The sequence below is a fragment of the Erinaceus europaeus genome, chromosome 15 (assembly GCF_950295315.1).
Source record: "Erinaceus europaeus chromosome 15, mEriEur2.1, whole genome shotgun sequence".
NCBI classification, from domain to species: Eukaryota; Metazoa; Chordata; class Mammalia; order Eulipotyphla; family Erinaceidae; genus Erinaceus; species Erinaceus europaeus.
Window position 1 is genome coordinate 68,136,604 of NC_080176.1, and position 16,198 is coordinate 68,152,801.

The 16,198-nt window shown below is 37.9% G+C and overlaps 1 protein-coding gene across 1 annotated transcript in view; it reads left to right on the forward strand.

Annotated features, from left to right (window-relative positions):
• DCC (DCC netrin 1 receptor) overlaps nt 1–16,198 on the forward strand; it is a 1,300,159-nt gene that overhangs the window by 985,623 nt on the left and 298,338 nt on the right. The gene's annotated exons all lie outside the window — the stretch shown is intronic.

The window sequence follows — 16,198 nt, forward strand, 5'->3', positions numbered from 1 at the left end:
GGCATGTATCTTTCTCTCTACTTGTCCTTCTAGTCACACTGAAGCTCCTTGATGGTTCCCTTTACCATTATCTTTGGCAGAGGAACTTCCTGGTCTTATATATAACAGTTGTCAGTCTCATCCCCTATTACTTTTATTAGACTCCATCCCCACCCTCCTGATTTCCGAATGGTGTGATTGGAGTAGTTCTATGGATATATCACTTTCCTGACCAAATTCCGTAAAAATTTATTTTCACTTGTCTACTGACAGCCTGATCTTTGTCTAACAAACTAAAATCTACTATAAGCACCTTTTTGTCCTACTGGCAGACACAAAACCTATACTGTGTTTTTAGTGTACTTTCGTGTGTGTGTGTGTGTGTGTGTGTGTGTGTGTGTGTGTGTGTGTGTGTTTCTAGCCTCCTTCATGTGGAGCACTCCTCCTTTGCTGTTTTCTGTTTCTTTTAAGTAGGATTCATCCACTTAAATGGGAATGAGTATTGTGCTATATCCTATAGATATAACTTGCACTCATACAAATATTACCTGAATTCATGTTCTTAATAATTAAGAATTTGTCCAAATCATACAATAATTCTAATCCCAATTAAATCCATTAATTATTTATTTTGTTTTCTTTACTGTCTGGTCTTGAATCCACAGAGAAGACACTTAAGATAATCTTCTCATTTAGAATCAAGATGAATTTCAGAGGCCATAAGATAGCTTACAGCATACCAACTTTCAAGTCTAAGGCCCCAGAAACCCCATGTTCACTTACATTTTTTTTTTTATTTTTATTATCTTTATTTATTGGATAGAGACAGCCAGAAACTGAGAAGGAAGTGGGAGATAGAGGGGGAGAAAGAAACCTGCAGGACTGCTTCACCACTTGCGAAGTTTTCCCACTGCAGGTGGGGACTGGAGGCTCGAACCCGGGTCCTTGCTCATTATAACGTGTACTCAACCAGTTGTGCCACCACCTGACCCCTTTACAATTGACTTTTGAACAACACATTTTTTAACTACACCAGTCCACTTACGCCCAGGATTTGTTTCAGTCTGTGGTTCTGCATTTATGGATTTAATCAACCAAAAAATGTTAGATGACAAACTTTTCCTGGAGCCCACATATATAAAAATCCAGTAAGTTACATGACAGTTTTTTTTTCTTCCAGGAAAATCAGCATCTCTAAACCCTGCATTTTCAAGGCATGTCATTTGGATATTTCTGTCTTGTTTTGTTTTAATCTGTTTAATTATATGCTAACCAAGGCTTAAGCTGGTCTACAGTAAAGAGACAAAGTAGAAAAATAAATCACAGGGCTGGGTGATGGCACACCCAGTTAAGCACATGTTGCCATATGCAAAGACCCTGGCTCAACCCACCACTCCCCACCTGCAGTGGGAACGCTTCAGAGTGGTGAGTTATGTTTGCAGGTGTCTACATTTCTCTCCCTCTCTCTATCTTTCCTCTCTATCTCTCCTCCCTATCTCTCCTCCCTTTTCTTCCTTTCTCTCCCTCTCTCTATCTCCCCCTCCTCTTTCAGTTTCTCTCTGGTCTATCATAAAAAATTAGGGAAAAAAAATAAAGGGAAAAAATGTCCACAGGGAGTGCTAGATTTGTAGTGCAGGTCTTGAGCCCTAGAGGTAACTCTGGTGGTAATAATAATAATAAATATCATTAGAGTATGATAAAAATGAATGGCTAGTATGGGAGACAACGTAATGGTTATGCAAATGGATTTCATGTTTGAGGCTCTAAAATCCTAGGTTCAGTTCCCCACATTACTATAAGGCAGAGCTGTGCAGTATGCTAGTTAAATATAATAAATTAACAAAAATGTAGCAGTTAAAAAGAAAAGAATGACAGACTTTATTACAGCTAGGGGATCAGATGTTGGTATGCTATATGCTCACAGAAAAATGATTATAATAAAATCAGGTATTGCTACTATATCTTGAATGTAGAATTTTTAAAAATTTTTTTTAAATTTATTTCTTTATTGGGGAATTAATGTTTTACATTCAACAGTAAATACAATAGTTTGTACATGCATAACATTCCCCAGTTTCCCATTTAACAATACAACCCCCACTATGTCATTCATCATCCTTCATGGACCTGTATTCTCCCCACCCACCCACCCCAGAGTCTTTTACTTGGGTGCAATATGCCAATTCTATTTCAGGTTCTACTTGTGTTTTCTTTTCTGATCTTGTTTTTCTTCTTTTTAATTATTTATTTATTTATTTATTCTTTTTGTTGCCCTTGTTGTTTTCTATTGTTGTAGTTATTATTGATGTCATAGTTGTTGGATAGGACAGAGAGAAATGGAGAGAGGAGGGGAAGACAGAGAGGGGGAGAGAAAGACAGACACCTGCAGACCTGCTTCACTGCCTGTGAAGTGACTCCCCTGCAGGTGGGGAGCCGGGGGCTTGAACCGGGATCCTTCTGCTGGTCCTTGTGCTTAGCGCCACCTGCGCTTAACCCGCTGCGCTACCGCCCAACTCCACTGATCTTGTTTTTCAACTTCTGCGTGAGAGTGAGATCATCCCATATTCATCCTTCTATTTCTGACTTATTTCACTCAACATAATTTTTTCAAGGTCCATCCAAGATCGGCTGAAAACAGTGAAGTCACCATTTTTTACAGCTGAGTAGTATTCCATTGTGTATATATACCACAACTTGCTCAGCCACTCGTCTGTTGTTGGACACCTGGGTTGCTTCCAGGTTTTGGCTATTACAAATTGTGCTGCCAAGAACATATGTGTACACAGATCTTTTTGGATGGATATGTTGAGTTCCTTAGGATATATCCCCAGGAGAGGAATTGCAGGATCATAGGGTAGTTCCATTTTTAGCCTTCTGAGAGTTCTCCAGACTGTTCTCCACAGAGGCTGGACCAATTTACATTCCCACCAGCAGTGCAGGAGGGTTCCTTTGACCCCACACCCTCTCCAGCATTTGCTGCTATTACCTTTTCTGATGTATGACATTCTCACAGGAGGGAAGTGATATCTCATTGTTGTCTTGATTTGCATTTCTCTGACAATCAGAGACTTGGAGCATGTTTTCATGTGTTTCTTGGCCTTTTGTGGTGAATATTCTGTCCAAGTCCTCCCCCCATTTTTGGATGGGGTTATTTGTTGTCTTGTTGTTGAGTTTGGCAAGCTCTTTATATATGTTGGTTATTAAACTCTTGTCTGATGTATGGCATGTAAAGATCTTCTACCATTCTGTGAGGGGTCTCTTGGTTTGGGTAGTGGTTTCTTTGCTGTGAAGAAGCTTTTTAATTTGAATGTAGAATTTTAAAGGTTTATGTGTCAGCAAATTAGTGTATCCTTTAAAGATTCCAAAAACTGTGAGAAAGAAAAATTTTCTGCCCGGCCCACCAGTAGTAAAGATAAGGTATGACCTACCACAGGCATATTTCCAGGTATTTCTTTGAATTAAAACTAGGGGAAGGTTGTACAAGACTGAGGGAAAAGGGCTAGGCATGACCCCGGAGTTCAGGAGTTTGACTTATCCCCTCTTCTGGGAAGTGAGACATACAAATGACTCAGTTATTGATCAAGATGCTAAGTGGAATTAAATAAACATTTTGGAAAGAAGTTTTATATGTTACATTCTCATTCTGTGGTGATTGTTTGCATGTGTAGATTTTTCTCTATGCTCTACGATGTTTTGTTTTCATAAAATGAGGTGAGAAAGCTGCAGAATAGAGAATCACATGCCTAATGCCAAAATTGGATTAGTACTTCTATTTCCTGACTTTTAATCCTAATCACTTTTCTGGTCCATTAATCATTTTATAAGTGCTTAGTTTTTCCTCTTTTTAATTGAAAATATCATTGTATGCCAGAAGATGATGCATAGATGGGTAAATAGTTATGACAAATGAGTCTAATTCAGTCACAGATATAAATGACCTTGACAGGTGAGTCAGAAATGTTTTGATAATCTACCACACTATTTTAACTGCTTTTTTGAAGTAGCCAATGTCCCCATACATCCCTTATTCCTTCATTAATTTCAAATATTTATTGAAAAATTATCTTATCCCAAGCCTGAATGTATCATAAATCTATTGTTTTACTTCATTCTCAAAAACCTTATGGCTTAATGACTGCTATGCTCCCTTTTGCAGAGGAAACAAAATAATATTATTGAATTTATCTGGGGGCATGCTAATATTAAATATCAGAATAAGGATTTAAATTAGAGATGATTCTGAATGTCACATTCAATTTGGAATTTCTAACTCCAAGCCTAGTGTCATGCTGTCTCAAATAAGGTAGAGACCAGTTTGCTCTCATTATAACAATTCTTTGCATTAGTATTACCCTCCCTAAGGAATTGACAAGTGCTCTGAAGAAATTGGCTAATTAACCATCATGTCAATTATATTGTATTATTCTTTTAATGGGAAAGGGTCTAGAGTTTTTAAAAGCTAGCTTAATGGGAGTGTCAGGAAATGTGGATCAAATTTCTCAGATGAAGACCTGCACATAGATTTAAGGAGTTAGATTGAAACTAATTATAAATCTATGACATTATGATTTATAAGAAATCATCCACTCTCCCTCCCCTATCCAATGTTATTTTACACAAATAATGAGTTAATTTAAGAAATGATGCTTCGTCTCAGACAGGGCAATCAAAGATATATAGGAATCATTGGTAGATGGCAGGTGTCTAAACAATGCCTGATTAGGTGAAATGTGTTTTCCTTCAAATATATTAACATAAGATGTCATATAGCTTTAGAAGTCAGGAAATAATGGACAGTTCTAAAAGCTAGTGAGAGAAGGACTCGCCCCTCCCACCCCCAGGCTTTCCTTGTTATAAGAATGAATGATTACTTAGTGTGGGGAGAATAAGCAGTTTTTGTTTCAAGCAAATTCTCACACTGAGCATAAAGACAATCACCTGATACATAAGCAGAGAGATTTACACAAAGCTTTTGGAGTTTTTTCTCTTTCTGAGGATAGTAAACCCACTAATCAAACTCGAGAGCAAACCATGGGTGAGGGTTACAGACTAAATGACTGAATTTCCCACAAATCTATAGGTTTAAGCCCTACCATTCTATTTGAGGGTTTTACCTTTTCAAAGAAATAACTTCCAGATTTGTTGATTTTTATGGTATTTTCCACTGTAATTTTTATTATTCTCACCAAGAAATTAATAAATGTGTTTCTCTGATATACAAACTCCATTTCTTCCTAGAATAAATTTCATATCTTCAAATTAAAATTACAAACATAAAATGGTAATTTTTTTACAGTTCTTAAAAATATGATATGCATATATGCATCTTTTGGCCTTTTATTGATAAGTATTGGTAATGAATATTTCCACTGAGTCTATGCTAGACACCTGAGATGACAAATTCAATGAAATTAACATGAAACATATCTGGAAATGAAATTAAATTCATTTATGTTATTCTAAAGGAGTTCAAAATTATACAGAAAGCATAAATTAAAACTATTTCTGTATCTTCATAACTTTGCTTGTTATGATGATTTTTTCCCAAAAATTATGATTTTTGGAAATCTGAAAATTTAAGGATTGTTTTATAGACAAACCACTTTCATTAAGTTGGTTTTAAGAACAGGAGTAAATATCAAGATGGAAAATACATAACCATAATTAATGCTGTATTTCAAGGAATGATGGGAGCTGCCAAGATAGCTCTTCTTGAAGGGTGCCTGTTTGTCATGTACATCTTGAGCTCCTGGATTCCACTTAGGAATACTATGACTCTGGAGAAACATTCACTGCTGTAATATCTTCCTCCCCTGCTCTTCCTTTCTCTCTTTTATATGAAGGAAGTCAGCCTGGAGCACTGAGAAGGCATTAATGACAAAACAGTGATGATGTGGTGATTAAACACACAATGTGTGGTCCTAAGACATACAGACAAAATAAATTTTGTACTTAAATATGTGCAAAATAGTTTTGTTTAAATATATAATCTTTCAAATGCAAATCAATCACCTACTTACTGGATTAGCTATTATGATAGTGGTTTTAAATATAATGTTCATATTTTGTAAGTTAACGATATTTAACAAGTTTACACAAAACCCTACCCCTATTAATATTTTATGCTTAAGGAGATGAGTGGTGATGCAATGGGTTAAGTGCACATAGTATGAAGCACAAGGATCCCAGTTTGAGCTCCCTAGCACCCCACCTGTGGGGGGAGGGGGTAGCTTTGCAGCAGATCTGCAGAAATCTCTCTCTCTCTCTCTCTCTCTCTATCTCCCCCTCCTCTCTCTCAATTTCTCTCTGTCATATCTAATAAAAAATTTTAAATGTCTACCAGGAGCAGTGGATTCATAGTGCTGGCACTGAGTCCCAGCGATAACCCTGGAGGGAAAAAACATATATATATATATCCCTTGTCAATTTGCTACTGTTATTTATGAAAACTTTGATTTTTTCTTATCTTTTAAGTTACTCAGAATTGATAATGACTTAAAGTTTCTATATAGTACATATTTCCGATTTTAAATAAAAAGAATTAAACATCTCTTGGATTTCTTTATTTTTTTTTTTCCTTAAAAAATCACAGGTCCCAGGGGTCAGGCAGCAGCGCAGCAGGTAAAGCGCATGTGGCGCAAAGCGCTAGGACTTGCCTAAGGATCCCGGTTCCAGCCCCAGCTCCCCATCTTCAGGGCAGTCGCTTCACAAGTGGTGAAGCAGGTCTGTAGGTGTCTATCTTTCTCCCCATCTATCTGTCTAAGCCCTGCTCTCTCTATTTCTCTCTGTCCTATCCAACAATGATGACATCAAAAATAACAACAATAATAACTACAACAACAGTAAAACAACAAGGGCAACAAAAGGGAAAATAAATAATAAAAAAAAAATTCACAAGTCCCATCAACAAAGAAAATACTCTGAGGAGATTTAGAGTAGTAAAGCCGAGTTTTAACTTTGTAGACTAGTTCCTAAGTTCCTTTCACCACGAAACCTTTTTACATAGGATGGTGGGGAATAGTATAACAACTATTGTGTAGATCATTATTTCCCTTAATAAAGTAGTTTTGAAAACAAAACAAAATAATCCTCAATAGTATCTTCTAGCCAATTCCCACTGAATGTCCTTGCCTTGGAGTTTAACAGTAAGTGATGATCATCTTTCATTGTCTCATAGACGGAGTCAGTAGCACCTGTCATGTTCTTCGAAATTTGGGAAAGCCTCTATCTGTCTTTCAGGTTCAGCAGAAGTCTGACCTCCTATTTAGCACATTGCTCATTATAAAGTAGTTGTCAGATAGCTCTCCCTTTAGCTCAGTATTTCTCACCATTTTTCACTGAACAGAATAAAGATGAAGAAGAATCAGCATAGACAAAGCAATATGCCATAAAATCAAGTAATGTGATCAGAACATCTTTCATATCCTAAAAAAAAAGTGATAGCTTATTTCAAAGGAGATTCTAGGGAAATATGAAATATTGTGCAATGTTTATAGGGAAATAGTTTAGGGTTTTGGATCTGGGGGTTCTTCTTTAAACAGAATTATATCTTTCAGCAAGATTTTTATTTTATGCTCAGTATGTTCTCAGGAGTGAACCATGCAAGTCAGTCTACACCTTCGATAGGAGGAAAGTGGATCCATTTTAAGATAAGCACACTCTGTATTAGAAGCAACTGGATGGCATGAAGGAAGCAATCTATGGAAAATTGTGTTTTTCCTTTCCTTCCCAAATGCTAACTATTAAGTACCCACATGGCTTCATTAGCACTGTGCATCCTGAGCTATAACCTGGCTCAATATTACTAATAAAAGTGACAGGCTGTGAGAAATTATAGGGGAAAGGTGAATTTTTGCATGTCATAAATAATTTCTGGGTGATGAATTTTAGTCCTAAGAATGTACAGAGCATTGAAGAAATAATCTTTGTATAAAAAGGACCTAGTAGTTTACTGATTAGTATAAAATTTTAAATAGATGTGATTGACAGCTAAAAAGGTTTCTTCTGCTGGAGAGAATAATGTTGTGTCAGGCTGGAAAGTATGGATTGACCTACCTATGCCTATGCCCAGCAGAGAAACAATTACAGAAGTCAGAACTCCCACCTTCTGCACCTCCAAAAGAAGTTTGGTCCATACTCCCAGAGTAGTCAGTGATAGGTCTCTTCTTTTTCTTAATCTTACTCCACTCAACTTCAATCTTTCTACTTCCTTAATATTTCAGTGTTAATGGAAGGTGAAAACTATAAGATATGTTGTATATTTCAAGAAATGAATTTATTACTAAAATATGCTAATAGTATACATATATACTGATGATTTACATTTATAGCCTGAGTTTTGACTTGGGTCTTACCAACCCCTCAATATCATATCTAATCCAGAATTTCAAATCCAAGTGACATGATCTACAGAACTGATTTCTTTTTTTTTTAATTAATTTATTTATTTAAGAAAGGAGACATTAACAAAACGGTAGGATAGGAGGGGTACAACTCCACACAATTCCCACCACCCGGTCTCCATATTCCATCCCCTTCCCTGATAGCTTTCCCATTCTCTATCCCTCTGGGAGTATGGACCCAGGGTCATTGTGGGTTGCAGAAGGTGGAAGGTCTGGCTTCTGTAATTGCTTCCCCGCTTCTTCTTCTTCTTGTAGCATTTGCCCTTCTTCCGTAGCCAGTCAACAGCATCAGGTTGAGCCTGATGTAAAGTTTCGAGACCTCCTTTGAATCTGGAGAGGTGGCAGTCATTGACTATGTGGGTCATAGTCTGTCTGTAGCCACAGGGGCAATTTGGGTCGTCTCTGGCTACCCAGCGATGGAACATAGCGGCGCACCGGCCATGGCCTGTTCGATAGCGATTGAGGAGTGCCCAATCATAACGTGCTAGGTCAAAGCCGGGTTGACGCTTGCAGGGGTCTGTGATAAGGTGTTTGTTCTTGACCTCAGCTGACTGCCAACTCTGTTTCCAAGAGTCTGGAACAGAGAAGTTCAGTGTAGGCGTAGGGGACCAGATTGGGTGACGAGACGTCAAGTGTTGGACAGGGTGGGCGAAGATATCCGCGTATATTGGCAGGTCTGGTCGAGCGTAGACGTGGGAAATGAACTTAGATGATGCCGTATCCCGACGAATATCTGGCGGGGCGATGTTGCTAAGAACTGGCAGCTATGGAATCGGGGTGGAACGGATGGTTCCAGAAATTATCCTCATGGAGGAATATAATTTGGAATCGACCAAGTGGACACGGGGGCTACGGAACCATACTGGGGCACAGTATTCTGCAGTGGAATAGCATAATGCCAGAGATGATGATCGTAGTGTGGAAGCGCTCGCGCCCCATGAGGAGCTGGCCAGTCTTGCAATGATGTGATTCCTCGCGCCCACCTTTGCTGCAGTTTTTATGAGATATTTGTGAAATGACAGGGTGCGATCGAGAGTAACGCCAAGATAGACTGGCTGGGCTTCATGCCGGATTCTCGTATCGTCAAGCTGCACATTAAGCTCACGTGAGGCCGAGGCATGGTGTAGATGGAAAACAGATGATACCGTTTTTGCAGTGCTAGGGATTAGTCGCCATTTTTTACAGTACTCAGATATCAGAGACATGTCTTTCGTGAGTGTTTCCTCGAGGATGTCGAACTTGGATGCCTGAGTTGCACAGATGTCATCGGCGTAGATGAACTTCCTTGAAGAAGTTTCTGGGAGGTCATTGATGTAAATATTAAATAGCGTAGGAGCCAGAACAGAGCCCTGGGGGAGGCCACTTGAGACAGGTCTCCATCTGCTAGACTTGTCACCCAGATGCACCCGGAATCTTCTGTTTTGGAGAAGAAACGATATAGTGTTGGCCACCCATGGAGGCAGGCATCTTGAGATCTTGACTAGGAGACAACGGTGCCAGACCATGTCATAGGCTGCTGTGAGATCAACAAAGACAGCACCCGTCTTTAAACATGGGCGTTGACTGGCTGATCCATACTCCCAGTCTGCCTCTCTTTTTCCCTAGTAGGGTGGGGCTCTGGGGAAGTGAAGCTCCAGGACATATTGGTGGGGTCGTCAGTCCAGGGAAGTCTGGTCGGCATCATGCTGGCATCCAGAACCTGGTGGCTGAAAAGAGAGTTAATATACAAAGCCAAACAAATTGTTGAACAATAATGGACCTAAAGGCTGGAATAGTGCAGATGAAGTGTTGGGGGGGGGGTTCTCTGCAGACTTTTGTGTACTTCTGCTTTCAGGTATATATTTTTCCCTGGTTTATGGACACATGTGAAAATATGCTCTATCTCAGGGAACCTGGTCTATATCTAGGTTTGGGGACTTTATTGGGGAGTGGACCACCTGGAATGGAATTAGAGAATACTATGAAAGTAAAGGTCTCACCCGAGTGATGAAACTGAAGGGTTGTCATTCCACACCTGAAGTCTCTGGACACAGTCTGAAGTGAAGCATGCTAGGGTGACACTCATTGCGTTGACTAGGTTGCGATCCGCAGATGCAACATTATTTTATTTGAATTCAGAGAAACATGCAGGAAAGTGGGTCCCACCCTAAGGTTCCAGGACTGGGGGAAATATAGGCTCTATAATGGAAATGTGAGGTTCCTGCTGTCTTAGGGTTCAAGAAGACAATGGATAGTTATTGTTATCATCTCATTATTTGGTAATTGGGTTAACTTTGAAAAGTCCCTTTGTGAGGGTTTGCTGTATAATACCCAGCATTTTGTATATAGCTGTGATTTCTAATCCATTTTCTGGTGGTACTACAGCTATTCTCCCTGGTTTCTCTATTACTTATAATGAACTTAACTTTTAAGACTCTCTGTGGCTCACTGCACTTCTCCAGATCAGACATTTCACCCTATTCTATCATTTGAGATCCATTTTAACCCCTTTATCCCATGGCCATATGGTGTATGTGTCTGCCTCCTGGCCTTGCCTATAGTCTTTTCTACTCTAGGGCATCGTGTCCATGTCTTCCAATTCATCACAATCTTAACTAGGCACTAAGATCTTAACCTCACAGCCACATCAATCTTGGATTTCTGTGAATTTCTACTGCTTTTTGAATTACTGTCATCCAGTTTAGGTCTTGATTTCACTTTGCCTTGTTTCCCTATTATATGCCTCTATTACTCATCTTTATGGTTATACTATTTTTATCTTGAAGACATTTTCATTATATTTCTCATATACTGCATAGTCCAGGTCACTTAAAGGGTACTCTGTAAATAAATTGGAGAGGACATAGAACCTTGGTGGGTGGTGTGGTGACTTACACAATTCATGGGTGGATATGAAATTTGATAGCTGTATAAAAATAATATTAAATCATGCAGGCAGCCCATGTTCAAACCCAGCTGCCAGAGCACTGGAAGAAGCGTCAGTACTGTGGTATTTTTCTATCACTTCATCTGAAATAGCTGCATCTGGTTGATGGAACCCTACCGGTGACAAAATATTAAAGGCAAAGACAGGACCTAGAGGAGGAAACTTGACGTGTACTAAGAAAAGCCTTGCATTCTTGATTTCTTTCCTGTGCTCGCTCTTCTTTCCTTAAGCTGCTTTGTTGAGATAGTTCACACACTGTAAAATTTCTTTTTTAATGTACAGTACAATGGTCTTAAGCATGTCTGCAATGTTGAAATTTTAGAGGGTCTTTAGAATAAATCCACTTGTACCTCCATTTTGCATGTTTTATCATTTTCACTTGACTACAGCATTCTCTCTCTCTCTCCCTCTCTCCCTCGCTCCCTCTCTCCCTTTCTCCCTCTCTCCCTTCCTCCCCAGATAATGCCTAATGTAATAATTTCTGCCTCTGTGAATTGCCTGTTATGGGTGTTTAATATAAATTGATTCAGACAATACCTGATGAAGTCCATCTCTTTCACATACTAAAATGTTATTTAAGTTTTATCCAGATGAAACTTGTATATGCACTTTAGTACTTCAGAACACATTTTGTTAGCTCATTCTTCAGATGATGGAGATGAGTATTTTCACTTTTTAGGTACTGTGAATAATGCTACTGAGAGTATCCCTGCACAGGTGTGTGTGTGTGTGTGTGTGTGTGTGTGTGTGTGTGTGTGTGTGTGTGTGTGTATGCATGTTTTGTTTCTCCTGGGTAGGTACCTAAGGAAAAAAAATTGAGGTCATGTGATAACTCTACATTTGTCTCTTTGAGGAACTCATAGCATTTTCGAGAGCTACTGGGTCATTTAAATTCTTGCCAGGAGTGCATAACAAATCCAATTTCACCATATCCTTGGCAACACTATTACCTCTCTTTTTATTATACCCAGTCCAGAGGATATGAAAGAGCATCTGTTTCCCTGTGCCTGTTATTTGAATTTCCCTGATGGTTGATGATGCTGACTACCTTTTGTACAGTACTGTGTTTTGTTTTTTTTTCTGTCCCTCCATCTGAAATAGCTGCATCTGGTTGATGGAACCCTACTGACTACCTTTTGTGCACTTTCTTTTAAAATTGGCTTTGTCTTGCTTGACTGTGTTAAAATTTGTATTTAATACCTTAGAATGAGTATATCCCTTGGGGGAGTTGCATGTGTGTCTTAGACCCCTGTGCCAAAGATGACAAAACAGCTTCCATCATTAACTGTTATGATCATTATTTGTTTGAGAAATTTGATTAGAGTGAAAAATCTTACACCAGAATTTAAAGAAAATCTCTTGCCCAAACATTAGCTTCAAATCATACATACTCAAAACTGTAGTTATTGGCAAGTGTGACTACTGTGGTTCTCTCTTACACTAGGTTTGAGCTAGAAGAATCCTTGGTCATTTTTTTAAATTTCCATCTAACACATGCTTAAATTTGTCTTTTATTTTATTCAGAACTGTGAGTGTCAAGTCCTTTTATTCTTAAATACTTATGTCCAAATATAGCTACGATATCATTCATGGCTAATGGGTGCTATGTTATGTTTCTGATGTGTCAAGTTGAATGGACATAGCTCAAATACAGTTTACTCTGTGAATAGTAGGTTTCCAAAGTGTAATATTTAATAAAATTCAAACCTGTCACCAATTGACTAGATCTGAAGATTTATTTATATTATAACCACAGATGTAATTATTTTTCAGGCATAAAAACCTAAGCACTTGATAGTATTCAAAGATTCCCCTGTGAAAGCACCACATTGGAAACTTATTACTTTGGAGGTGGCTGAGAGCTTCCACTGTATCTATATGATTTGATTTCAACTTGAGCACAGGCAGCAAAAATGACTTTGTCGAAGGTCTCTGAGGTAAATTTAGCTAGAAACAAGATTAATATTAAGTGGCGTTTCTGACTTTCTTTCAGAGGATTTTTTTCTTCTCACTGGAGGATCATCTGCTCTTTTGTAGCCTAAAGTATTATGATTTTCACAGGTTAGTCAAAAGAATTCCAGCATATTAAATTAGTGTTAACATAATTCATACATACTTATGTAAATAGAACATGTAATAAATATGTTGAGATAAAATGAACTCACATAGATTTGGAGGAGAAGGCAAACATACTTTCAAGTTAATAACATTTAAAATTGAAAGAATTATCACTTTGTGACACTCACTAAGCAAAAATTAAGAAAATCTTTATCTTTCACCAAGAAAAATATTCAAATACAAAATGCTTCCTTCCTATTCTATCTGCTCTTCTCTACAATGTGTCTAATCAGAATTTCCCAGCCTTCACTTGTCTCATTTGTAATGCCATTCTCATTCTTCCTTTCTTCCTTCCCTTTGTTATTTGGCCTTAAAAAAAAAAAAATGACAAGATCCACATCTCTGCCCAACTGCTGAACCTTCGTAAATTTAAAATGGCAGTGTTTTTATAGAGGAAGCGTGGCACTGTCACATTGATTTCAGGAAGCCCTGTTACCATTCTGTTTTCTCTGTCTTTAAGATGACAACTTGAACAGAATGTGATGCTACAGCTGCTCCCACTGTGTGTTGGCTACAGAATAGAGGACCTGGTTTAGCCTGTGGAGAGGAAGCTACATGGAACGAGGATAGTTGAAGGAAGGGAAAATAGCAAACCAAACAACCTTTGGGTTGGAGGGCAATTGCTCATTAGAGACAGTAGCCTCCAGGTCATTTGTGCTGGGAAAAAAATTAGAGGAAAGAATATCGTCTGTTTGTGGACAGGAGAGTATAGTAAAAAAAGGCATTCAGAGCTGGAGGGATAGCATAATGGTGATGTGAAAAAAAATTTCATACTTAAATAGCTGGAGATTTCAGGTTCAATCCCCAGCAACAGAGTTAGCTAAATGAATAAATAAATAAATGAAATCTCAGGCAAATTTGACTTAAAATTTGAGTTCACAGCAAAATTGTATATATACTATTGAGTCATCCTCACTTTGTATGTGTGTGTGTATTTGTGAGTGTGTCTGTGGGATTAATATTTGTTCAAACTTTTCCAGTTTGATGAAGTAATTATAGCATTATATTTGTTTTTAGGAAAGTATATGAATTTAACAAAAATGTAAATTACCATCTTTTTAGTAGCACCTTAACAGCATACCTATATCACTCTTGAAATTGTCAAAAAAAAGTTTTTTTTCTAAAGGCCTAAGTTTAGTATCGGTATTTTGTTTCTCATTAAAACCTAGTCATTGTCCTTGGGCCAAAAAAAAAAAAAAAAGTGCCTCCCAAGGTGATGTTTTCAATTATGCTATGCCTTATCTACTGTGTGGAACAAGGTCCTAGGAGGAAAAACAGAGAAGAAAATTATTTTTCTGCACCCAAATAATAGAGGAAGAGAAAGATATAAAATGCTAACATTAGCGATAGTGATAATATTAGTCACAAAGACATTAATCACTAATATCTCTTGAATACATATTTTGTACCAGACACAATGCTAAGTTGCCTATGAATATTAGTTATATTCTTGTTCTCATAATAGCATGATATGGTGGGTAATGTTATCAGCTGTATGTTACAGATGAGAAAGTGAAGGGAAAGAAATGCCAACAAATGCTACCAAAGTGCACAGTAGTCTGCACACCCTAAAAATAGACCTGGATAGTATGACCTAGAACACATTCAGCCTGGAAAATATATTGCACTAGGATGGGTAGAGACTTGGCGTAGTGACTGGCAAGGAATCATCAAGAAGAGAATAATGTGCATATTCCCTTTGCAGTTTCATCAAGTTATATTCAGAATGTAGCAAGAATAGCGTTCTTCATAGCAGAAAGTGGGGAGTGAGTGTAGTATGTTCCTGAGGTAATGGAGAACCCAGGCTGATAAAGCAGGTTATTAATGCTGAGTGGGAACATGTAACATTGCAATTTCTTGTTGACAACCTTATTGTAAAATTGAAGAGCAAGGAGATGGAAACAAAATTCAGAGTTAGTATTTGCCTTCTTACTCCTTCAAACAGATGTAAAATATTGAGTTTGTTCACTTGCCTCAAACATGTATTGTCCATGAACTCTTGACTCTAAAATTGCTTGGACATACAGTAAGTGATATGAGAAATCCTTTTAGACTATTGCAAGTTGCTTTGACAATGTTGGTCTGCATATTTTAATAAAGACTGCCCAGTTGCAAACTTTTGTCATTCTTTGCTTTTTTGCATTTGGGAAAGGAGAAAATTGCTAATAATTTTCATGTAAGTGTGGTACATTAAAAATCATCTTTGGGGGGTTGGGCGGTAGCTCAGTGGGTTAAGTGCACAAATCACAAGGACGGGCGTAAGGATCCCAGTTCAAACCCCTAGCTTCCTACCTGAAGAGGGTCACTTTATAAATGGTGAAACAGGTCTGCAGGTGTCTACCTTTCTCTCCCCCTCTTCTATCCATTTCTCTCTGTCCTATCCAACAACGACGCCAATAACAACAATAGTAGTAACCACAACAATGATTAAAAAATTGTCTAAAACAAATTATGCATGACAGTCAGAATCCTGGAATTTAAAAGAGTCTTACAATTAAGATGTCTGTTTTGAAGGCTTTTTTAAAAAGGTGATTGTCAAACTGTTTCCTGAGATTCATATACTGGGAATGTTTACCCTAAAATGAGAAGAAGAGAAAAAATTGAAATAAAAGACTCACTACTTCTTAAATTTTTCTCTCTACCTCATGATACAGAAAATATAATTAGCTCCAAAATATCATATTGATATCTGGTGATTTTTTTACAGGGCCCTATGGTAATGCATCTAATTGAACTCATGTTTTACTATACATAAGAACTGGGGTTCAAACCC